General features: G+C 42.3%; 1 long non-coding RNA gene across 1 annotated transcript; it reads left to right on the plus strand.

Moving 5' to 3' along the window:
• The first annotated feature begins 16,572 nt into the window (after nucleotides 1-16,572).
• LOC148012951 (uncharacterized) lies at nucleotides 16,573-17,463 on the plus strand. The gene is made up of 2 exons (XR_015688937.1): nucleotides 16,573-16,901; nucleotides 17,185-17,463. It is a non-coding gene; the product is annotated as an uncharacterized LOC148012951 (long non-coding RNA).
• The last annotated feature ends 9,054 nt before the right edge of the window (nucleotides 17,464-26,517 follow it).

The following is a 26,517-nucleotide window of genomic DNA, read 5'->3' on the forward strand; positions in this document are numbered from 1 at the left end:
TAGACATCCTCCAAATCATTCCTAATTAGGTTGGCCCATGGTTCCAGAAATATGCAACTCCGTCGGAGTTTCGTCATGATCCTTAGGATAAAACCTTAGATCATTTCATGTATGAACATCTAATTGTTTCGACAATTTGTGAACGTGTGTAGGATCTTTAGATTCACGGTTTCCGTCTAAAGCTAGGTCGAATTATTATTGTACTAAACCCTAGTCAACACTTAGGATTCCTATCATATTGACTCAATCATGTCCCACAAATCCTTGTGGTTTAGATTATTTAGTCAATTCAATTATGCTTGTCTTGCGACAAGGATGATCTTTCTAAAGTAGTAAACTAAATCTAACGGAGAACAATAGATACAATTCCACCAATACGCGTAAGCATGCGGTTTATTGTTTTCACGCAACACATAGTCCATGATAACTTTATCTTTCCTTGGTAAGGTAAAATGTTTGCTAATCTGTACGCTAACTTCCCTAGGTCCTACTAGGATTTACCAATTAATCATGCCTACTACTTGTAGTCCATACTTTTGAATACTATGCTTTGACTCCTAAATGCAGCTCTTAACGATGTCATTTTTCGCATGACGACTACACAATACACATCATTCTCCTAGCTACGAAGTAGTCGATTAACTCATGCAAAACTAGTGTTAATTTATTCCATCTTACAAGCTACTTGCAAGTCCATACGTACACTTTAGTACTCTATTAATTCTTTCCGAATGATACCTTATGATGCTAACCTTTTTCCTATGAAATCATTATGAGAAGTATGTTACCTAATGTGCAGTATACGCTTATTTCTAGCATGTCTAGGACGAAGATAATGCACTTATAAATTCCATTTCTTTGCCTAGGTTTAGACTCACTACCTTGAAACGGTACCAAAACTACATGCATCTAACCTTCTAATCGTTCAAATTCATGACAATTTCAATCTTACCTAACGTTCAAGAGATGTATTTCTTTCCAATTTTCATATGCTTTGAAATTTAAGCGAAAAATGCAATTTCCTTTTATGGGCTAAGTGCGCCTAATCATTTCCTTATGCGGAATTAACACGGAAGAACCTGGACTTGTGGAGTCGGGGAGATGTCCACTTGTATATTCGGAGATGAGCCTCCCGCGGTCGCCTCTTGTGATCGTTTTGGGGCCATCGTAGTCGTAAATTCGACTTCCGATTTGCCTTTGTGGTCCACGGAGTGACGGCTCTCGGAATACGGCCTTCCGACCTCTGCCTTTATCCTTGTATGCGGGAGGGTTCCTCTTCGGGATGGTGCTTGCGACGGAAGCTTAGGAGTCTTCAAGAAAACTCGAATTGGCGCGGAATTTAACCTCGGACGGCTAGCGGCTTAAAATCTTCTTGCGGACCTTTTCGATGGGTCATGCGGGGTCTTTATGGCTTCACGGTCCCCTCTTCCAAAATCCGGGAAGGGGTAATGGATCTTCTTGGAAAAGTGGCGGGAAAGGGTCTTTGGGAAGACCTTTGGAAAAATGGTGGGAAGGGCCTTTAAGGAGGCCCCTCTTAGAAGCTTCCAAAGAAGCTTCTAAGAAGCTTCTGCTTCAGAGAAGCACGTGGGGGGGGTTTGAACAGCGTGGCGGCAGGCTGGCGCAGATGACTGGTGGCTGGGCGGACGGGCGGCAGCGATGGCGTTAGCTGGCGGACCAGCGCTGGCGGCGGACTGGGGCGATCTCCTACACGGCGGCGACCAGCACGGACCTCACGTCCCTCTCCTCCACGGCCCGACAGCTTCTCCCTTGCTCCCTCTCTCACAGGCCTTCCCTCTCTCACAGGCCTTCTCTCCTTAGCCACCCCCTTGATGGGGAGTGTTTTTATAGGCCTTGGGGGTGGGGAAGAGGGTCTCCACCCACGTGGAGAGCTTCCCCATGCAATCTTCACTTGGCCATCCCCCCCCTCCACACTCCCTCTCCTCCAGCCATGCATCGGCTGGGGGAAGGGATAATAGTAAAAAAATTTGCACTAATTCAATTAAAATTGTCCCTCCCAAGAGGGTGTTTTCGTGCGGCTTGCGGTTTTGATCTCCCGGTCTTGATTTACCAAAGCGGAGGACCCTATTTCACGCGCGCGGGTCACATATTATACTGCCAATAAATTTCAATGCGAGGGATACCCTTTGCACAGGGTTTGCACGGCGTGTGGGAAGTAATATTTACGGTACGGTACATGGAAATATTACATTAAAGAGGTGGGTATCTGGCAATTCATCGGTAATGCCTTCTCCAATGACTTCTCTTGTCGGGATGCGTGACATATGATCAGCCATGTAGTGTTGTTTTTGCTTTCATACAACAACAGAGAAGTCAAACTCCAAAAGTAGAAGGAGCCACTGAGCTATGTGTCCTGTAGTAGCGCAAGGTTTGTCCACTAGATATAGCAAGGCTTGATGGTCCACAAAGAAGGTAAAGGGTGTAGCCAATGGATAATGCTAGCACTTCTTTATAGCAAACACCATGGCCAAGCCCTCTCTTTCTATCATCAAGTAGTTTATTTCTGTCTCATTGAGTTATCTGCTAGCAAAGCTCATTGGATAGTCTAGGTTGTGCTCACCAAGTTGGCTCAACATTGCCCCCACAACAAATTTAGAAGCATCGATATGCAGGTGGAAGATAATGGTCTAATCTAGGGCTCATAAAATTTGTGTTGTGGTTAGAGCCTTTTTCAACTCTTCATATGCTCATTGGCATGCTTCAGTCCATTCAAAGACAATCAGCAGCTTGTATAAAGGTCTAGTTATCAATGCGTAATTCACCACAAATTGCTGATAGTATCCCGTATGGCCTAAGAAGCATTGAACTCCCTTGTAGTTGGTTGGGGATGGAAGGTCGACAATAACCCTGACTTTTGAGAATTTAGTGGCAACGCTATTCTTTGACACCACGTGGCCGAGGATGCATCCATGCTTTACCCAAAACTGGAATTTCAAGGGGTTTAAGGAGAGACTATATAGGTGACACCGCTCAAAGACTGCTTGGAGTTTGTTTAAGTGTTCCATCTAGGTTGAGTGAACGCAGAGGTCATCGACAAATACTTCCAAGTCCTGGCGAAGCATTTCTTTAAATATGGTGCACATGAGACATTGGAAGGTAGTAGGGGCATTAGTCAACCCAAAAGGCATGACTATGTAAGCAAAGATGCCCCACTCAGTGGTGAAGGCAGACTTATGCCTATCGGCAGGATGCACTTGCACCTGATTGTATGCTGAGAAGCCATCCAAAAAACAGTAGGCCTCCTTGCCCGCCACTCTTTCAAGCATGTGCTCGGTGTATGGCAATGGATAATTGTCCCTTTTAGTAGCAACGTTCACCTTCTTGTAATTGATGCACACTCTAATTTTTTAATTTTTTTCATCACGATGAGTATGGGTGATACCCAGTCCGTGTGCTCAATTTCCTAAATGAATCCCGCTCTCATAAACTTATAAATCTCTTCCTTGACAGCATGAGCATGCTTTGGATTCATTGGGTATGGTCACTGCTTCAGTCACTGCTTCATCGGTGCTGCGTCTGGTGTCATGGGTATATTATTAGTCACTACACTCGGCTCTATCCCTTTAAGCTCTTCCAATGACCAAGCGAATACATCTACATACTCTTGCAAGAGAGCAACAAGACTCATTTCCTCTTCCTCAGTCAAGTCATCAGCAATGAAGGCTGGTCTGGGTGTCTCCCCTTCCTGGGCTAGGTTCACCTCCTTGACCCTAGCTGGTCCCTTGATTGGTTCGCTCGTTTGCCCTTGCCGTTTGGCACCCAACAGGATCGCTACCCTATCTCCTTTCTTGAATTTCGTAAATCTTTTAGGGAGGTCTCGCGGTTTTTGTTGTTCGTATGTTCCTAGGTTGTTTTGCCCGTTCCTGCTTCAATCGTATGCACCTTAGGTGGACGGGTAGGTCCCCGTTGGTGCATCGGATCTTGGGAGGCCTAGGTATTTCTGGGTCGCTATTCGAGCTTACCTCCAACTCAGAGTCGAACTCTCCATCTTCCCTAGAAGAGGGGGTCTCCCCTAGTGGTCATAGTTCAGATGGTCATTTTGTCCTAAGCACCGGTGTCATTCCTGGTTGAGCTAGACCTGCTTGCTCAAGGTCTATGGCTCCTACATACCACAAGTGCGATCACAATCCATGTGCATGATTCCTCACTCTATCCTGTAGACACTCCTCTTTTGTGGCTTGGAGTCTGCCCGTATTTGTTCTATTTCATGTCCCTTAGTGTAGTATTCTACTGTGCCCATCTCACCCACACTTTCATCACTGAAGGATTGGCACTCTTCAAACTTATTATCAGAGTCCTCTGTGTGAGAATGCTTATCGTTGATTAGGGACTAGGGCCCACTTGTATATAAGGTTCAAGTCATGCACCCTGGTCCATTGCCACTTGGATTCGCCTAAGAGATCCTAGAGTGGTTTGAAGTTTGCTGCTGAATTGTTAGCTAGCTTGTCCGTTAAGTATTCCAGAGCCTCCTAGAGTTCTCTCTTGTTGCTCAGTACTTGGGCTTAGGTCTCCCAAGTAGGGTTCCTTCCATCATGCAAACTGGTACGAAGGGTGTGCCATTAGACGTGCCCATCATCCTAATGGCCTGCTCATACGCCTCTTGATCCAAGAACAAGAGGTTGACTATAGCAAGGACATGCATCCAATCTCACTCATCCTCTGGGTATGGGATATACTTGGTTAAGGGCCCATAAGACTTCTTGACTTGAGCATCACCCTTGAGCATCGCGGAGATGGAATCCAAGTCGACTGGTGAGGTCTTCCAAGTCGATTGGTGAGATCAAGTCAATTGGTGAGATCAAGTCAACTGGTGAGATCAAGCCCTTATCCCAATCTTTGATAACTCTCGCATTGTGCATCCAGGGTCGGCCTAACAGGATATCTTAGTCCACCCCCTTCATGACTATAAAGTCGACAGAGAACTGGACACCTGCGATTTTCACTGGCTAGTTTTTAAGTACCCCGAAGGGCTTCACTCTCATGTCGTTTGCTAATGTGACATTAAACTGAGCGGTCTCGACATGTGGGTTTCCCCAGGTCTGTAGTACTGTGTGACTCATCACGCTAACCCTAGCTCCCGTGTCTACAATCCCCTTTCTCGTTATGTCGCCTAAGGCTAGGACTGGTAACACTGCATGCATCTCGACACCTTCCTAGAAAGCATTGACGTGAAGGATTTTGGCACAGAGTGCAGTGTTAGACTTGGTATTTGTGTTTCTACATCACGATCGTGCAGATCCACAGCTTGTTCTCGTGACCCCTCAACCCACTGCTTGAGGTCTTGCCATAGGGTGGGATGCTGCTTAAGCATGTCTCCCAGGCTTAACGTCACAGGGGTAGTCATTAGCTTTGTAAGGAGGCTGTCGGCTGCTCGTCTCTCTCCTAAACCAGATTGTCCTGGCCAATGGCCGTGACTGATTTGTGGGCTTGCAGCATCAAGGCTTGGCCTAAGCGATGTTTCCTGCGGTGTAGTTGCATCTCTAGAATTTGGTCGAGGGGGTGAGACTGCCGTGCTCATGCTTTGATCTCATCCTCCAAGATGGGGTCAGCATCCCTTAACTGCTCTTGGGCCTCTTTCACCCAGTCCTTCACTTTCTCTATGGCCTCGAGTTGGAGCTTCGGATGCGGGTATTCCCCTAGCTTGGCACTTCCCTTTTTGGCCGTCTTGGGGGCTGAAGTTTCTCCCTCTACGTCCATGACCTTATTTCCAACAGGCAGAGTTGTAGCACTCTCAGTTTTCAGTGCGATCTTAGCCTCCGACCTCTTCTTCCTTCACCTGCGGCTCTTCTTCCCTATCGAGGCTGCATCGAGGTTGCTGGGTCTTCTTCCCTATCGAGGCTGCATCGAGGTTGCTGGGTCCTGGTAGTGATATGTCGACATGCTTCATCTGGGCACGGGGCACGACCTGCAATGGGATGGGTGCGGCCTCCCCATCAAGGTTCTCGACACCAAACAGTCCCAATGGAACAGATGGTACGCTGGCTGAACTTGCCGAAGGTTTTCGCTTTGGGAAATCGATGAAGAGATGGGTGATTCCGCACTCAATGCACCTTAGGTCAGTTTTATCTCTATTATGTTGCTCCCTCTTGGGGCAACGTGATGAGACATGACCTGGGTGACCACAGGTCCAACAGATGACTGGATCCTGCGTCTGCTCTCCTAGGCCTATACCTCATCCTCTCCCTAATGCCATCACCGGTACTGGTGGATAATCCATAAGGACTGTGTTTCCATTGTCATCATGAGAGACATAAGGGTATAAGTAAGTCTCTTCGTCATTTGGCTCTTCTACATAGTGGACTGGAGCGTCACTCGGCGGATGGGTTACATAGGGACCAGGCGTTCTAGATACACCTGTAGGGTTTACATCCACCCTAGGGACAACCAGCTTAATATTGTTAGGTGCAGGAAGGGCCAATGGGGCTCCCCTTCTGAAGAGTTGACATCAGCCAAGTCTTGGTTCGTCTGGGTGTGGCCTTTCCCTTATCTTGGGATGATAGGGCTGGTCGTTCACTAGAGGCTGACACTCTTTCTGAACTTCGCGAGTTGGCTTCTTCTGAGTTGGAGCTCTTGGAGCTCCGCTCTTTCAGCTGATCATCAACTCTAATGGCTTCCTCAAAAACCCTAGCTAGCACGTCTCGCTGCAAGGTCGAGTTCCCTACCAAATCCTTATACAGTTCCTTGTTTCAAATTTTGCTGATGAACACAGTTGAAAATGCTATTTCAGTCGATCATTTGCCTGTAGGGATTCTCTTGAAGAGGCTCCTCACATGGGTTACATAATCACAAATCTCCTTCTTCTCCTTCTGCTTGACATTCATTAGATGTACTAACAGATTGTTGGAGTATCGAGGCTCAGAAAATCTCTTAATGAAGAGATTCTTGAGGCTATTGAAATTTGCTCACTCTGTAGCGTCTAAGCTTGTAACCAAGTCCTGCCCTTGTCACCTAAGCAGAGCCCAAATGCCGTTGGCTTCGCAGACTTTCTCGAATTGCTCTACAAAGCCATATGGATCGTCGTGGGGTTGGTACTTGACGAGCTACTTCGCAACTATTGGGATTTTAGACTAGCTCTTAGAGCCTTGGATTGCTCCTAATCCTGCCAGCAGTGAGGTCGCCAATGCTGCAACACTTTACTCTGCTACAGTGTTGTCTAGCAATTGCTTCATAAGAAGCTTGCTCAGTGTTAAGTCTTCTTCTAGGGCTGTCTCATGATCCATTTGATTTCTGTCAGCTAAGTTTAGCACTCGCTATACCTCACGCAACTCCATGCTTTGCCTTTGACTCCTAGCTGCTGGTCTCTATTGTATGCAGCTATGCTTTGCAACACCTTGTGGGCTAGCTTTCTTTCTTCTTCTAAGTCTGCGATGATAGCATCTGCTGTCCGGCCGCAGTGCTCATACCGGGTGTGCGCATCATAGCTGCTGACCAGCTGCTGAATAGCCTCTGGGAAGACGCCTAAGTCGAGTTCTTCGTTAGACATGCGGTCTGAATTTTCTTCTGCCATAGTCGAGTTCTCGTGCTCCACCAAGCTATCAATCAGGTTCAGTAGGTTTGTCAAATCCACTTTGTTTGTGCCTCTTGCTTGGTCCTACTTCGCGTGTTGATGGTTTGTCTCTGTCTGTGGGTTCTCTCCTATTCCTGGGTTCCTTGAGTGGCTTATCTGAGTGAGTTCCTTGACTTATTAAATACAGTCCTCAATTTATCTCCACTTAGTGTGTGTGTTCTTTCTAGTGCACTTGTGCTCAATCAGGCTTTAAGTTTTCCTTAAGTGCACTTCAAGTGCAAAAATTCAAGGTGAGTGTGGCAAATAGCCTCTAAGCGTCTTACACACCCTCGCTTCATTTTGGGCCTGATAGCTTTTGTCGATCAATTCTTTGGCCGTCTTGACCGGATTTAGGGCTTTTCCGTTACATTGCCTTGCTCGTTTTTGGGTCCAATCGGGGTTTTATGGCTCAGCAGGTTGCCTCTAGGTCTCTAGGTTTCTAGGTCTCGCAAGAGCCCACTCAAACTTCTAAGCGGCTGCGCCTTATGATATGTTATTCCGCGTGCCAAAATCAAGTTCCTGAGCATCAGGAGGGCTTGTGACAGTTTGCGCTGCTGAGCTCTAGCTGGGTGGGGTCAAATTTTTGAAAAGTTGAGGCAAATACGCACTGAGCCCAACTAGTTCGAATTGCAAGGGCCGAGTGGGTGGCTTGGACGGGCCGAATTGCACTGGTCATAGTACAAAAATTTTTCACGGGTTGAGGTCTGAGTGGAGTCACTCGGACGTGCCGAGTCAAGTATTGGGCCGAGGGCCGAGTCGGGTCTTGGGCCAAGGGACGAATTGGTAAATGGGGCCGAGTGGACTATGGATCGAGGGCCGATTAGGGTTTCTGGGTCGAGCCGGCCAAATGGCAGGGTCGGAGGGTCGAGTCTAGGACTCGGCCTAACAACGACTGCTCAGACAAGCCAAACGCGGTGCGACAAATGCTGTGCAATGATGATTTCGATCACATCTCACGGTTTAGGCAATCACTCCCAGCACAAATTTCCAGATCCCAACTAAGGCACCAAGAGAAGTGATTGGTAAACCTGGGGTGAGTGGTAGGCCCTCCGACAACGGGATCGAATAGAATCTTTGTGGGGGCTCTCTCCCTCTCTCTCTCTCTCTCTCTCTCTCTCTCTCTTTCTCTCTCTCTCTCTCTCTCTCTCTCTCTCTCTCTCTCTCTCTCTCTCTCTCTGCAATGGTTGCAAATGAGCTCTCCCTTGGCCTCTTAGCTCTTAAACCCCCTCTGGGGTAAGGCTTTGATGCTCCCAATCACTCATTTGCTGATATTAAGCATCCCAAGCAAGCTTTCTGCCATTTTTTCCATGATTTATGCCCTTTTTGCCCTGTTTTGCAACAGTAAGCCCTACCCTTTCCTGATTCAATTTCCTAATCCTATCCTATACTAAATGCAATAAGAATCGAAACTAATAAACTAAAATGATTTCTCCATGTCTTCCAATCATCCAACAAACAAACTAACCCAAAATACTTACTTGTTTTGAAGATCAAAACACCCAAACTTCCTATCTATCTCAAGCTCTGTTTCGGGGATAAATCCCTTACTTCGATGCTCGATATGAGGTGCGCAAGCGCTCAAGCTTGAATCCGTTGGTCCTGGCAACGGAACCAAAATGTGGAGCTTTCACTCGACCGCTAAGACCCACAGACCGCTTATTGTTTCAAGTGTTCCAAGCGAGCTCTAATGGCTACCTCTCACATAGCCGACATGCTGTTGATTCTACAAGTGTAGTGAGCTTACCTTGATGCCGATATGAGTTGCCTTCTCTCCCAATAGCTCCACGATCCTAGATGCTAGCTCAAGTATCCTCAAGCCTCCTCCATCTCCAAGCTCCATCCACCATAGCCACGCGCGCAAGAGAAGAGAAGAGAAGAGAAGAGAAGAGAAGAGAAGATGGTGAAGAGCTTCACCCTCTTGATCCCTCACTCCCTCACACTCTCACACTCCCTCTCTCAAGAGCACACATAAGCAAGGAGAAGAGAAGAAGAGAAGACCTCTTGTTAGCCACACACCAAAGAATGAGCTTCCATTCACTTTTTGAACTTTAAATATACAAACCCTAAAAACCCCATGGGCGCCCATCCCTTTTTACATGACCGGCCATTGTGGCAAGGTCCTTTGTCTATTTCCCCCTTCTAGCCTTGTGCCTCTAACCTATACCCATTTAATACTTTACAATTGGCACAGGAGGGAGCCTGGCGCTCTTTTACAAGAGTTTTTAGAGTTTTTGAGGTGCCTTTCATTTAAAATTACGCATTTGGACCCAGCTTAGCTTTAGAGGCCGCCTACGTGTCTTTGCTCTTTTTCCATCCTCTTCCCGCTTTTTCATTCATTCTTTCGCCTTCTGGCTTGGGGTTAACATTTGTGTAGGCATCTGACCTTTTGACATGGACCACTATGCTAATATGGAATACAATCTGAACTTCTACACTTGGCTCATGCGAAAGTGAAGCACTATGAGCATGTGCAACACCCTTAACCCTTCAAATCCTAGGAAGGATCCTTCTCATCTCCCAAGGGGGGAGCCCTGGGGGTCCACTAGGGTTTACCATATGGTACCACGTGAGTGTAAGGGAGGGGGGTTATTTAAGGGAAGGAAGGTACATTTTATAAGGTAAGGTCCCATAAATAGGGGGTAGATAAGGGGCATTTTCATATATTTCTTACACGCAGGTGACTCTTCTTATTACTAATAGTGAATCCCCCGTGGGGGAGAGGGGATAAAGTATGGAACATAAAAATAGACGAGCAAAAAAGAATGGATTAAAAAAAACTTGGGATTAAGGAAAAGTGTCATAAAATTGGTTGGAATTCATGGACTGCTTGAAGGAAAATTCTCTTTCTGTACTTGAGCATTTCAATTTTCCATAAGGGCACAACCATTTTCTACACGTCTTTTTGTAACAGACACCTACAATAGCAGGACAGGAAAAAACTAGCAAATTTCCATTCTCAAAGGAAGAGCAAGAAAAGTATAACCTCTCAATGGAGATGAGGGCCTACAACCAATTCAAGTTCACGTGCATCTTGAATTTGGAGGATATGGTCATGGAGGAGCAAGCCATACGGTGAATTGTGAACCAATGCAAGTTTTAGAAGTATGTGGAAAAGGTTGGCTAGGCCGTCAACTACAAAAAGTGTGCGGAGTTCCTCCAAACCTTCAATAGGAACTGTAGCACTGTAACGATGCGCCAATGAAAAGACGCCCACTAGGTGGAAGTTGACCCCAAAGTTGGTGGATAGGACGTTGGGCCTATCCAACAAGGTGGAAAGATGACCAAAAAGAGATGTATATAGCATGCTTGGAATGGTCCACACTACGATGGCATCAGCTTGGCAGATATCCTTGATCCAGAGGTCTAGTTGCAAGCCAAAATGATGCACGCCCTGTTTTCTAGCCAAAGATACGATGCATTGATGAGAAGGATCAATGTGCTGATGTTAGAAAGCATTGCGGCTAAGTTTCTGAATGAAGTGTACATATATTTACGATTTTAAAAAAATGTGCAAAATTTTGAAAATCCCTTATGTTGAGCCCACATGATATATACATAAATTTATGATTGGCCTCCCCGAGTTCTCTCACCACTAATGCATATTCACCTTTAAGTGGGGGGTTATTGGGGGTCAAAGGCTACATGTGCCTAGTTGCTTATATTTACTTTGTATACAATTTTCGCAGACTTATACATTACCATGATGAGGTATGACCTACATGTCCTATGAAGAGATCATGTACCCGTCCTACTAATTTGGCTAATGGGGTATGAGTATATGCTATGGGAATATTAGAGATGGGATGTTGTATCACATGTTGAAAGCCATATGAACATCTAGATGTTGAATCATATACAAGCTACTATGAAAAATCAAAAGTAAAGTTTGCATATTGAAACAACAATAAAAGAAAAATACGTTTGTATGTAAAAAGTAAAGGTATACTCTTCACTTACCCAAGGGTAGTCATTGGTATGCTTGGGGTGAGCGATAAGCTCTCCGATGACAAGATCGAATTGAATCTTTGAGGGCTCTCTCTCTCTCTCTCTCTCTCTCTCTTTGTGCAATGGTTACAAATGCGCTCTCCCTTGACCTCTTGGCTCTTAAACCTCCTCTCGGGTAAGGCTTTGATGCTCCCCATCACTCATTTGCCGATATTAAGCATCCCAAGCAAGCTTTTTGCCATTTTTTGCGTGATTTATGCCCTATTTTGCCCTGTTTTGCAACAGTAAACCCTACCCTTTCCCGATTCAATTTCCTAATCCTATCCTACACAAAATCCAACAAGAATCGAAAGCAACAAAATGAAATGATTTCTCCATGTCTTTCAATCATCAAACTAACTAACTAACCCAAAATACTTACTTGTTTTGAAGATCAAAACAGCCAAACTTCCTACCTATCTCAAGCTCCGTTTTGGGGATGGATCCCTTACTTCGATGCTCGATATGAGTTGCGCAAGCGCTCAAGCTTGAATCCATTGGTCCTACCAATGGAACCAAAATGTGGAAGCTTTCGATCGACCGCCAAGATCCACGGACCGCTTATTGTTTCAAGCATTCCAAGCAAGCTCTAATGGCTACCTCTCACATAGGCGACGCATTGTCAATCCTACGAGTGTAGTGAGCTTAACTTGATGCCAATATGAGTTGCCTTCTCTCTCACACACACCGGTAGCTCCACGATCCTAGATGCTAGCTCAAGCATCCTCAAGCCTCCTCCATCTCCAAGCTCCATCCACCATAGCCGCATGCAAGAGAAGAGAAGAGAAGAGAAGAGAAGAGAAGAGAAGAGAAGAAGAGAAGAGGAGATGGTGAAGAGCTTCACCCTCTTGATCCCTCACTCCCTCACACTCTCACACTCCCTCTCTCAAGAGCACACATAAGTAAGGAGAAGAGAAGAATAGAAGAGCTCTTGTTAGCCACACACCAAAGAATGAGCTTCCAATCACTTTTTGAACTTTATATATACAAACCCTAAAAACCCCATGGGCGCCCATCCCTTTTTACATGACCGGCCATTGTGGCAAGGTCCTTTGTCTATTTCCCCCTTCTAGCCTTGTGCCTCTAACCTACACCCATTTAATACTTTATAATTGGCACACGAGGGAGCCTGGCGCTCTTTTACAAGAGTTTTTAAAGTTTTTGAGGTGCCTTTCATTTAAAATTACGCTTTTGGCCCTAGCTTAGCTTTAAAGGCTACCTATGTGTCTTTGCTCCTTTTCCATCTTCTTCCCGCTCTTTCATTCATTCTTCTGCCTTTTGGCTTGGGGTTAACACTCGTGTAGGCATCTGACCTTTTGACATGGACCACTATGCTAATATGGAATACAATCCAAACTTCTACGCTTGGCTCATGCAAAAGTGAAGCACTGTGAGCATGTGCAACACCCTTAACCCTTCAAATCCTAGGAAGGATCCTTCTCAACTCCCAAGGGGGGAACCCGGGGGGTCCACTAGGGTTTACCGTATGGTACCATGTGAGTGTAAGGGAGGAGGGTTATTTAAGGGAAGGAAGGTACATTTTATAAGGTAAGGTCCCATAAATAGGGGGTAGATAAGGGGTATTTTCATATATTTCTTGTACGCAAGTGACATCTTCTTATTACTACTAGTGAATCCCCCGTGGGGGGAAGGGGGTAAAGTATGGAACATAAAAACAGACTAGCAGAAAAGAATGGATTAAAAAAAACTTGGGATTAAGGAAAAGTATCATAAAATTCGTTGGAATGCATGGACTGCTTGAAGGAAAATTCTCTTTCTGTACTTAAGCATTTCAATTTTCCATAAGGACGCAACCACTTTCTACATGTCTTTCCGTAAGAAATTGTTTAAAAGAATACTAATGGTGAGATGTGGCTTCGTGATAGACACCTACAATGGGAGGACAGGAAAAAACTAGCAAATTTCCATTCTCAAAGGAAGAGCAAGAAAAGTATAACCTCTCAGTGGAGATGAGGGCCTACAACCAATTCAAGTTCACGCACATCTTGAATTTGGAGGAGTGGTCATGGAGGAGCAAGTCATACGGTGAATTGTGAACCAATGCAAGTTTCAGAAATATGTGGAAAAGGTTGGCTAGGCCATCAAATACAAAAAGTGTGCAGAGTTCCTCCAAACCTTCAATAGGAACTGTAACACTGTAACGATGTGCCAAGGAGAAGATGCCCACTAGGTGGAAGTTGACCCCAGAGTTGGTGGAGAGGACGTTGGGCCTAGCCAACAAGGTGGAAAGATGACCAAAAAGGGATGTATATAGCATGCTTAGAACGATCCACACTACGATGGCATCAACTTGGTAGATATCCTTGATCTAGAGGTCTAGTTGCAAGCCAAAATGATGCATGACCCTGTTTTCTAGCCAAAGATACGATGCATTGATGAGAAGGATCAATGTGCTGATGTTAGAAAGCATTGCGACTGAGTTTCTAAATGAAGTGAACCTGAACAGCTTCATGTGGAAGACCATTGATACTTTGGCAAAGGCACTGGCCCACAGGAGGAACACCTGCTGCAGGTGGAGAGTCCCAAGACTTTAGGGCAAGAAAGACGTCATCCTCCAAGGCCTTGACCATGGGATTTGGTGGGGTCTTGATGGCCATCATTAGGGAGGCATTGGGGGAAGCCCAAGATGGAGAAGAAGTTGATTAAACATGTCTTCTCTCACCCACTCTTTGACCTTTTCTATGGCTTTGAGTTGGCGCCTCGGATTAGGGTATTCCCATACCTTAGCACTCCCTTTCTTAGCAATATTTGGAGCAATGTCTCTGCCTCTACGTCTGTGATATATACATATATTTATGATTTTAAAAAAATCTGTAAAATTTTAAAAATCCCTTATGTTGAGCCCACGTGATATATACATAAATTTATGATTGACCTCCCTGGGTTCTCTCAATGCATATTCACCTTTAAGTGGGAGGTTATTGGGGGTCAAAGGCTACATGTGGTTAGTTGCTTATATTTACTTTGCGTATAGTTTTCGCATACTTATACATTACAAGTGGTGGCCACCCATAATCGTCACTTTATTCTTTATTCTTCAATGACAATAGAACAAGAGAACATTTTGATTATTAAAGTTCCTAGATACCATATTGCTCTCTCTCTCTCTTGCTTGAACCTCCATAGCCCTTGCATCCTCTTGCTTTTGCTTTTCATCTCACCCTTGCTCCACCTTTCAATAGCATGCAGGTCCATTGATCCTACTAGTCTCATTGATGAGGTATGACCTACATGTCCTATGAAGAGATCATGTACCCATCCTACTCATTTGGCTAATGGGGTATGAGTGTATGCTATGGGAATATATTAGAGATGGGATGTTGTATCACACCTAGTGAGAATGATAAAGGGTTTTATGGTTTTGTTGCATTCATTCAAGGTCAAGAGAATCTTGCTTCAATAGCATTAATTGAAGCTCGCCTAGACCTTACTCCATCAATTTTTGAACACATTACCTATAGCCAATAACTCATACCACTCCAAGACAATGATGTAGCTCTCATATCAAATCACATGTTGAAAGCCATAAGAAAATCTAGATGTTGAATCATATACAAGCTACTAAGAAAAATCAAAAGTAAAGTTTGCATATTGAAACAACAATAAAAGAAAAATATGTTTGTATGTAAAAAGTAAAGGTATACTCTTCACTTACCCATTGTGAAAGTTGATTGCTTGAATGATCTCAATGCCTTTGAAGTTTGAATATTTGCCCTCTATCAAGAGCTATGAGTGTGTCCAAACATGAGATAGGAAAGGATGAGATAGAGTAAAATTCAATCAATAAATGACAAGAGAGCTTTATATTTAGCTCAATATGTGTATATGAGAGAGAGAGAGAGAGAGAGAGAGAGAGAGAGAGATGTAACTTTGTGTGTGTGTGTGTGTGTGTGTGTGTGTGTGTGTGCATGCAAATGAGTGTTTGAGAGAACGAAAGTAACAAATGTAAGAAAAGAGAATGTAATAGAGTATAGGAAATTTTAACCAAGTTAAGAATAGAGAATATAGGAAATAAAAAACTTTGATTTTGAAGATGATTACAATAGATAGCTAATGCTTCCTCGTTATATAAGAGCTTTGACAGCACACAAAAAATAAAAGAGAGTAAAGGTTGCGTCTATAGAAAGTTGTTGAAGCTTTTTAAATGAGGCATCGACTAATATGCTAAATAGAGAATTGCATATTTGCTTTTTCGCTCATGCCCCCATGTACACCTCTCCCCAAGAAGTTTGGCAGGACTTGCGTGATGATACGCCCTCTAAATAAGGGCCTTGTATGTAGTAATAGCTCTACTATGCATGTAGGCATGTGGGCAATGCAGCAACCCCCTCTTTGGTTTGTCTCTAGATATTTGGCTATACTCCACCACCATTTGGCGTGTTAAGATGGAGACCTATTAGGTAAATGTGCTACTCAAAAATACCTTATCCTCATATGAGGAGCTCATAATTCAAATATGTCGTGTAATGAACCGGAATTCCCTTATGACTCGTTTTCGCACTCGTACATGCCTTGGTGGCAGTAGAAACTCGTCTTCACTCTAGGAGAGAATAAAGAAGGTGGTGCCGTTGTCGTGTGGAAGTCTACATAGTCTTGCTCACACAGTGCTAGGTATGAATTGTGCCAAAGTCTTCTGATCACACTTCCGCTCTTTTTGACCTTTGATCAAACATCCCTATAATCTGGTCCTTTGATCATGTAAGATGTTGTGTAACTTTGTTACTTGAGAACTGTGATTTAGAATGTTGGGTGAATCAATTGGCAAATGCAATGACACTACACGTGTAGAATGAAGCTAACATTTTGGTATGAATCAACCGACACAAGTGTTTTTGTTGGGGGTTTGTTAGGGAGGGTGTGTGTGTGTGTGTGATGTGATCAAAAGGAAGACGGCTCTCATATCGGATGATTAGAAGGATATTATTCCCAGCTTTTGGAAGTAAAGTTAGGGAATCAAAAGTACGCGTGGTTGGCAGTGTGTGATAGTGTGGGAATAACCATGTAACATGCGAGCCCTCGACGTGTATGTATATATAGACCCATGAGTCGCAGCAAACTGCAAGCACAGGTCTGTAATACAATACCCACCCACCCACACACACACACACAGACACAGACACAGAGAGAGAGAGAGAGAGAGAGTATGTCTTTCCAGGATCAGCACCATCACTGTTACGAGCATGAAGGATCGCGCCACCACCATCATGCCGTGCCTCCCCCTTACAATCGCGAGGGGTATGTCCAGGAGTATCAGTCCTACTCAGTGAGTGGTGCCCCAGAATACCCCCCAAACCACCACCACCAGCAGCCGGCCTGCGCCCCACCTCCTGTGGTAGGCGTTGCCTTCCCCTCTCCTCTCCTGCAGTGTATGCGCCAGTACTTGGTGGTGTACATATGGTTAATGCGCTTTGATCTTGTTCTAGGCCCTTTCTAATATTTTCATTGAAATTTGCTTAGCACTTTCCCACAGTTGCTCTCAGCAAGTTGCACATGTCACCATGATCTTTCAACTTCTAACGTCCAAGGCATTCGAGTCTAGTAGTTTAGTAGTAGGTTTATGAAGCAGATACTCACTAAATCATGTTTGCAATTCACTAATGTCTCTCTTTGCTCAGGTTTATGAAGCAGATACTCGTACTACAGAGTATGTTCAAGGGCCGACCTATCCCCATGTATCTTCATGGTAGAGATAGAACCTGCATATACTAATGGGATGGTGATCATGTAGAAGGCCTTCAACTATCCAAATTAAATAAAGGCGCTCATATGAAGCCATAGAGGCTAGACCTAGAGTCATTGACTCAAGAAGCTACAACATTATATTCATGTAACTTGACTAAGTTTATGGTTTTCTTAGAGATTTTATCTCATTATTACATATTTGAAGTCTTGAATGTATATGTTGAGATCATGTATGCGGTTCCGCTTTCTTTTTCACTTTTGTGATACGCAAGCAACGACGTGTGAATCTATTTGAAGTCTGTGAACAACCGTTGACAAATGTAAAGAGACATTGTTTGGATGTTTAAGGTACACATGTTTTTCATCCATATAAGTCTTGTTATATTAGCTTGTGCTTACTACTGTACATGTTGTCAAACTATAATCATTGATACCTTGTAGTGCATGTTAGTCTATTAAGGATGTGAACATGGCATTAAAAACATAGTGGAAGACAGAACACCAACCCCCCCACCCCCACAACTTATATGCATGTGTGCACATGCACGTACACACACATGTAGGCAAACATAAATAGAGTATATAAATAAAAGTCTAGATCAAAATCTTGATATTATGTTGCTTATAGTTTCTATGCATACAATTAATAGGTGTGAAATGTAGTAGATGCAAAATAGCATCTTTGGAGCATATCTTTTTGCCCCTTACAATCTTACATATATTCTTCAATCTTGAATATAGGTAAAAGATAGATATTTTGGATGAGGCATACTGTAACTATTCATAGAAAATTGAGAAAACATAGAAAAATACTCAGCATCTTTCTATTGTTTTTCAACCATTCCCATATTAAACACGAAAACTACATGTGCTTGAGCAAGAGCTCTCCCTCTTGGTTTACATCATATGGAGTGGCAAAACGGCTTGATTGCAAAATGAAACACAATATTTTGATAACATCATCCTACAATAAGCCTAATAAAAATATTTTGGTTTACATGTGAAACAACTTGGTGTCCTTTCATATATTGAGCATCTTTGTTTTATAACATGTAGGCTACATATGGTTAGCTTGGGATGTAGTTGTGCAAAACCATGCTATGCTCCTGATACATATTGTTGGCATGGAGAGCTCTAGTAAACAAGGGTATGATGAAGTTATGATCTAGGTCATGTACTATTCATGGTCTTACTTTTTATTTTTACTATATAGTAGTTTATGACAAATGCTATTGACACTCATGTTTGTTGTTGGTAAAGAGATTGCCACTTTCCATGGATGGACACTAATATCGTAGTGGCACAAGTCTATTTCCCAACACTTAGATGATGATGATGATGATATTCTTTACTTCAATTTTGGATTATGCACTAATGCGCTATGTCTACGTCTTGAGCTATGTATGTTTTGTATCATGGCCAAGTCCAAGTGCTTGTAGGATTAGTGGAAGGACAACCTTTTGAGATGCACAAGTGGAAGGAGACATAAACCATGGGAACATGCTTTTATCATCTTCAAATAAAGCCAGCCTTCACAAACACGTGAAGGAGGATTACATAAGGATAAATGTGAAAATATGAAAGACCCTTATAAGGCTACTGATAAAAACTAATTAACATGTTTTTCATGTGATGAATTCACTTGGCTTTGGAATGATTCTTATAAGCCATATTTGGTAAATCTGATCATCAATCTAGGTTGGATTGAATTAACAAGTATGTGGGGAGCTGATGAGGGTATCGCAATTCTGTATGAGCTAGATAATCAACATGAAGGACATGTAGAATAGCCCATGAGCTCCCTAAGCATGCTAACATAGCTTCTAGGGTTGGGAAGGGACGAGAAATGGTATTGAGTAGTAATTAGCAACACTATTAAAGAGTAGTGGTGTGAAGAGTGGAGAGACAACTATGAGCAAGGGGTTAATACTATTGTGTTGGAGCAAGGCTTTTGTTTCTTCCTCTTTCCATACAATACCTTAATGGAGAATGAGCATCTACTATTCGTGTTTTCTTTTCCATTGGGAGTAAACAAGATGAGCTATCGGGTTGCCTTCTTTCTTTTCAATTTTGTCTAAACATGATAAGCTTCATTTTTAATGATTTTGATGAAGAGTTCATGAGGATAGAAAGAGAGGTGAAGAAACCTCAAGTCACAGAATCTAAGATGTTGCAAGACCAATTGAAGGAGGACTTTCATAGCCATAATGTGTTGAAGATGAAGTTTGCAACCTTCTCAAATATTACAGGCATAGTAGCTTGATGTTCTCTAGACTTTCAAGAAGTTATAGAAGCTTGAACTATGGTTTTATGAATTTCTTTTCCTCCACTTTGTACCCTCTATTATAGGTAGCCATAGAGATATTGTGCCAGTTTTTTAACGCAAAAAAAAGATGGATAAGTGGCTAATCCTTCCTTAGATTAGGAAACTCTAAAAGATGGTTGTTTTGACCGAATTGTATGTTGAAATGATGCTAGTTTTGCCTCTTGCCATTTCTAATGCAAGGGTATATTTTTGTAAGTAGGACCTGATTTTGTCACATATTGAAGATTTTGGAAAAAAAATTCATTTGAGCAATGTGCTAAAATAATGGAGGTTACTTGAAAGTTAACGAAAGAATACGAAAAATATGTAGTTATTATAAATAAACGGTTCTTTTTTAAAGGAAGCTTTCAATTAAATCAGTGGTCTGCGTTATGAATTGGTTAGGAATTTTACACTATCCTAATGGAAAGTTAGAATGATCTCAAAAGATGTTGGTGGAACTTTAACTGTTGAGTTAAGAAATAACTGTTAAAGAAGACACAAAGTATAATAAAAATTTCTTCGAAAAGGACGATGGAAGACCCAACAACTCAATAATGAATAGATATGAAGTGATTGAGAGAGGTATAAGAAATAGCAACAATGAACATAGAAGAAATTTAGCAGTGGCACCCAAGGAAGGGTGGCCATACATCCAACTTGAAGCACCCAAACATGAAAATATAACGCTAGGTCATCAAACATCCCCAAGACTTTGGTGGGCTAGCAACTAGAGATGCCTGTAACATCTTTGACACATGAGAATTGAATAATCACCTCTCACATAGTCTCTCACACACGAACGTAAGCATTTGTTTGTAGTGAATAGCATGGCCTTCCTTCAATCCCATGAAGGATGGGCTTTGCACACTCCACAATCCAAGTGAGTGCTCTTTCGACTCTCAATCCTCTATGACTTCCACATGCAAAAGAGAAGGATGGGTATAGGAAGAGAGATTGCTAGGAGAGAAGATGAGTAGAGTTTCACCCTCTTGATCCTTCACCCTCACTCTCTCACTCTCACTCTCACTCACTCTCTCACAATGAAAGTAAGAAGGCAAGTGCACAAATTTTGCATATACATGAATAGCTTGTTCTATTCATTCACATCCTTTTTATACATGATTTCTAGTGTTAGGGTTTTCCCATCGCTCTTGGGCATCCATCCCACTTTAGGGCCTCAAGACTAGTTATCCCTTATTGCATGCTTTTCCTATGGTTAGAATGAACTACAACCTTTGTGGTTTTTCCATGGGAGCCTATGCTATCATTACAATGCACATGAGATAATGCCTGAGCTTGCAGATTTACATGCTTAATCAATATAAGTGTTGCAACCATTTCGCTATTCAAATGTGCATGTTATATTGTGGTTAATAATCCAAAGACTATTTTCAAAAATTTTAGCTATTCAAATGTGCATGTGCTTTATCACATTATATTGTGGTTAGTAATCCAAAGACTATTTTCAGAAATTTCGGCTCCTTCTCATGTTTTCTCATTCTTGCTTACACTTTGCATGCCATGTACTTCCTATGGTTAATAGTATCTCCCTTCTAGAGTGCTAGTGCCATGGCAGTCTTTGTTGTAGGTGGTAGACTTCAACTTGTACTAAATATATGGATGTTGGGGACAATTGTGTGTCACCTTGGAGGAATTCTTCAAAGTGTTGATGGCATAGAAGCTTCTAGTTATAAGTTGTTGTTGGAGTGGTGGTAGGTGTCCTAGCTATTGAAGTTGGTGGGATTCTCTTGGTGGGTTTGATAGTGATTATTCTCCTAGTAAGCTTGCTTGGCAAGTCACAGATTAGAAGTAGTGGAATGGAAAACCTTGAAAAATAGCTAATTGCATGTTGATCCTTGGAATCTTTAGTACTTGCAATTAAAAAACCTTTTGTGTTGTCCCTAGGGGATAGTACTAGTATTGTTTTTGTGCACAATACATATTGTGTTAGTTTGGGAGATGGGTCGACAGGCAAGCCTGAAGTGTTGTCCCATACTTGAGGGCCCCAACCATGTATAGGTTATGGTGCATATATTACATGCATGCACTTGAATAATAAGGTATTTCTTAGTTAGAAGATAGTTGTTATGGTTCCTCATAGTTGTATTGTTGACAAATAGATGGAGAAAGAATTATGGCTAGCTAGAATTACACTTAAAGGAGATTCTTAAGATGCCATTATTAGTTGGATAATATGTGTCATATCTAGATGGCTTGAGAATAAGGCTCTTCAGTAGTTAAACTTCTTCCATTGAGGTTGAAGAGAATTCTCTTCTTCTAGTGCTTTTCCACCTTGCTTTGTTAGGGCATTGATGCGATATAAGAAAGGAAATGTGCAATTTTGTTGAAGGAGAGAGACAAATTATATTTCAACCAACAGAGAGGAGCTGCATACTCTATTCTCTCCTTTAACATGGTATCAGAGCCATGAATGGGCTCTGTGGTGGATAGCATTTGTGAAGCAGACTTGGAACTTGAAGATTCAGGGTTCTTCACAAGAGGGGATGACTATCATTGCTCCTGTTGAAGGTATGCATTGCATCATTTGGTTTTCCATTGCTCAAGAGGTTGTTTGTGACTTGTTTGGAGAATTGTGGAGGCTTTAGTGAGAACTCAAGAGCAAGCATTGGTCATCATTTCATTGTGGAGCTGCTGCTGTTATCATCATACTAGTCTATGTGCTTGCGCCTGATGCTGAGGGAGTCTCCTTGGCTGCCAACAAACTCAACAAATACTTACTAGGCTATATATTGCTTGGAAATTCTTCTTGGAAGGACCTTTGATGTCTTGATATGCTATTTCTTGGTCGGGAGATGATATGTGAGCTTGAACAATTGGTTACATGTCGAGAATTGAATATTGTCTATTGTATATAGATAATATACAACATGTATGTATCTCTGACATGATCTTGGAGCTCTCTAACATACGTAGAAGCATCATTAGAGCATAGATATATTCAAGGAGGACATATGGATTTGATTTTATGCCTTTAAGCTAGAATTTTTTGCTAAAATAATCAAATCTTGAAATTTTTCACATGCTGAAAATGTTCATTTACTGTGGACAGAAAACATTGTCTTTTATTAAAGCAATACATGACATTAGAAGGCTTCTGACATTTGTATAATCTGGCATATGTCTTCTGAATGTCTGGTGGATTAAGAAGAGTATTTGAGGCTACTGAATGCTAAAGGTTGAAGTTGGAAACAAATGCATTGGCATCTATTTGGCTGGTTACACACAGTAAATGCATTATATGATATTGCTTCTTGAAGAAAGAGTTTATGGATGCCAACATGGTCATGTATCAATCCTTAGACACAATAGCAAATGTATGAAGTGATTTGAGGACATTCTTAAGCTAAAGTCACCTTGGTTGTCAGTGTCTTGGCTGTCTGCAACCAATGAGAAGATTTATAATACTTATACTTTATATATATGCACCAGTTTGTGCTGTATGATCATGTATGGACTTTTACATGTACAAGCAGATGTCTAGGAATTTTTGAAACATGTATGACATGTATAAACTTTTTTTTTGGTTGTGAATTATGATGGGACCTAAAATGGGTTGGCACTCACTATAGCACTAGCCGGACCTCTGACATGCACAAGACAACCCCATGGCCTCATGGTTAGGAGCGTCTACAGGACACATTGCCCTACCATCGTATGTACATTTTGTGTTTGTATCGTGTTTATAGTCCAACTCTTAACCTTCTTAGACTCCTTAGAGGGAGACCCTACACATGGGTGTAATTCACCATGTAGAACAACATAGGAGGCACCCCTCAGCTAATTGCCATGGCCCCATTGCGACCCTCCTCCTACACCTTGGGGATTGGCCCCTCGATGCATCACACACATATAACCCATACGAAATAGAGTCCACTCTTGGTCCCAATATTATATTGTTTCAGGAATGTACCGGTCCTCACTTGTCCCCTTGGACCCACCATCTAGACCTACAACTTGGGTGCCTTACTCTCTCCAACGTGGGTCATTTATACTTCAACCAATTGCTATGCATGCCAGGAATAGATACCATGTGTATGATTCATGCAATGGGGAATGCTTTATCATTCACAAATAATTATGGTTTAAAATCAACCTATGTGTTGTGCAAAATAGCCCTTTTTATGAAATTCTACTAATACGCAATGCTTCGCTATAGGGGCCTAGCACCAAGGCAAACCTCATGCTGCTAGATCCATTATTTTAAAATAAACTGCATTCTAAATTTTATGCATGAAGAGAACAATCAAAATTTGTAACATTTCAGCACTTAAACTATTGTATAACATCAACCTCCCTCTCACCGTTTAAATTTTGATGCGGTGCATAGGTGTAGAGGTTTCTTTTATGTCATTTTTTTGTATGTAAAAGCAATAAATACACACTTTAACACAAAGGACAAGGGCCAAATTGAGGCTTAACCTCATGCTTCGGCCCTCTCAAACATTCACATACATAGGTCTCATTTTTTCTTTTTTTTCTCATGCTTCGGCCCTGTCAAACATTCACATACATAGGTCTCATTTTTTCTTTTTTTTCGAACGCAAGAAACCCATTTTTTCCCATTTTCTCTATTTTTCCTATTTATTTTTAATAGAAAATATGTATTTTTGGTTTTTTTCTAATGACTAATCATTGGAACTAAAACTCAGCGTTTTTCTTTATTGTATCCCATGTCCACTCATTTTTTGCCACTCAAAATCAAAGAAACTATCAATTTTCATCAAAATTAGTGTTTTTTCGGGTTTTGAAAATTTATAATTGTTGTAAATCAATATGGGTTCTGCATAACAATGATTGTAGCCCTAAAAAGTAATGCAAGGAACATTCAAATAAAATTTCAGCCCATGTGCACACCATTTAGACTATGAACGATAAAAAATAAGAAAAACTCTTTCATAAAATAGAGCATACCACCTTTTTGCGTGTTTTGGGTATTTGGAATACTTAATCGAGACTGTGTATCGACTAATCAGCCATGGATTTCAGCTAGAATCTTCAGCCATCAGCTTCCTCAGCCTCTTGGAACAATGTTGTGCCTCCCAGACAAGCATCCATCACCTGATTCTCTTCTTGATTCTTGCCACATGAAGTGCCTCTATGCAGGAGAGAGAGAGAGGAGAGAGAAAGATTGAAATTGCATCTCCACAACTAGGTATCCATCTTTGAAGCCTAAGGTGGCGATGGAGAGTGAAGATAGAGTGTAGTTCATTCATCAAATCAGTTGGGGGGTTGCATTGAAGTGCCATAGCCCCTCCTCTTCATCAAATGGATTCATGGCGCTCTCATTCTCTGCACACAAAAAATATGGATGCCCCTTCCCCCCCCACGATTTTTTTTTTTGGGAGCCCCCAAAAGGCACATCTATACTCTTAAGTCCTTTCTCACTTGACCATGGGCCTTGGCCTCCCGGGCACTGCCATTTCTATGTTCGGTACCCGATTCGAAGTCTGAAAAATCTCGACAGTCTGTCTTGATGTCCTGCACTACTGGGCATCTCCCAAGGTCTCATCTGCCATGCCAAAAAATTATGGAAATTCACCAAGTATCATCTAGTGCGTCTTTTAACCACTTTTGGACAGTGCCGCTTAAAATCGCAGCCTTTGACGAAGTCTATTTTTCCCCTAAAATTTGGAAATTTTTGCTATTTTTAAGCACTTATCGGCATAAAAAATCATCTGTCATTGGTGACCACGGGATAGGCAACTCAGCCCATCAAATCTCACAAATAGATCTGCACATAAACACAACCACAAAGAGCATCAAGCTAATATAAAAAAGATACAAATCAAAGCACAACACAGCTCTCACCCTACCCCCTGTCAAAACCAAGCCATGAAATACACGAGGAGTAGACCTAGCATAATCTGGTAGAAAATCCAAGCTAGTCACCAACCAACTACTGCAACATAGCCAAGCTAAAAAGAACTATCAAAGAGATCATCCTAAGTGGTGGTCTGAACTACCTACCTAAATAAGGGCAACTCAACTAGGAGCTTCTACTAAGCGAGAACTCCTATGCCTGATTAAGAAATAGTTTCTTTTAGCACATTGCTCTTTTAGTCTCTTATTTTCCATACTCGAGTGTGTAAAAAGGAGGGAGCTCAGCATAGTGACCCAAGGAGAATAGGGCATCGGCCTCAGGTCCTGTCTTGGCACCCAAGAACCTACCAAGCCATAGCAAGGTGACACAGAACCCTTTTCTAATGCTCACTTTTATTTTCGCTCCAACCTTCTTGTATTCTTTGTTTTTCAACTAGACACCACCCCTCGGAAGACAAGGAATCGGCCCCAGGTCTTATCTCATCCCCAAGAACCTACGAGGCCTTTGCAAGGCGATAAACAACAACTCAAGGATTTTCTTTCTTTCCTTTTCTATTTTTATAGGGGTTAGAACCCGTTTTTACACACCTCTATATATTCATGTATTGTCTTTCAGATATTTAGGGTTTTGCCTCTTTCCATCATTATTTTAGTAGGCTTCTCTAACTGTCTCACAACTAATAGAAACTCCTAGAATGGTTGCCTAGCAAGTGAGCAAAATAGGGTCAATAGATTTGCCTTCTAAAACAAGTCTTTCAATGCCTGATAATACCTTTGCAAGAGACAATGACTACTCAGACCTCCCCTAGACATACAGACCCTAAACCTGGGACTTCATGCCTCAAGTGCTAGTCCCCAACAAACAAAAGAAACTAACCCGTACATGCATATATATCATTAATTGCTTAAGGGAAAAGCCTCGAAAAGGGGACAAAACCACCTAGAATGGCCACAAGAAGCTCCTTCCTAGCAAAGGCTCCCTCTAGCGACTTCGTCAACTTGTATGATGCAATCATTACAAAAAAAAACCATTAACTGTACCTCCACCAACCAAACATAGGGTCCTCTTGACCTAAAGAATTGACACATTTCACTGCAAACTAGTTGGCCCTCTTGG

Source organism: Lygodium microphyllum, chromosome 26 (genome assembly GCF_053477565.2).
Source record: "Lygodium microphyllum isolate KBCC chromosome 26, Lygodium_microphyllum_v1.1.10, whole genome shotgun sequence".
NCBI classification, from domain to species: domain Eukaryota; kingdom Viridiplantae; phylum Streptophyta; class Polypodiopsida; order Schizaeales; family Lygodiaceae; genus Lygodium; species Lygodium microphyllum.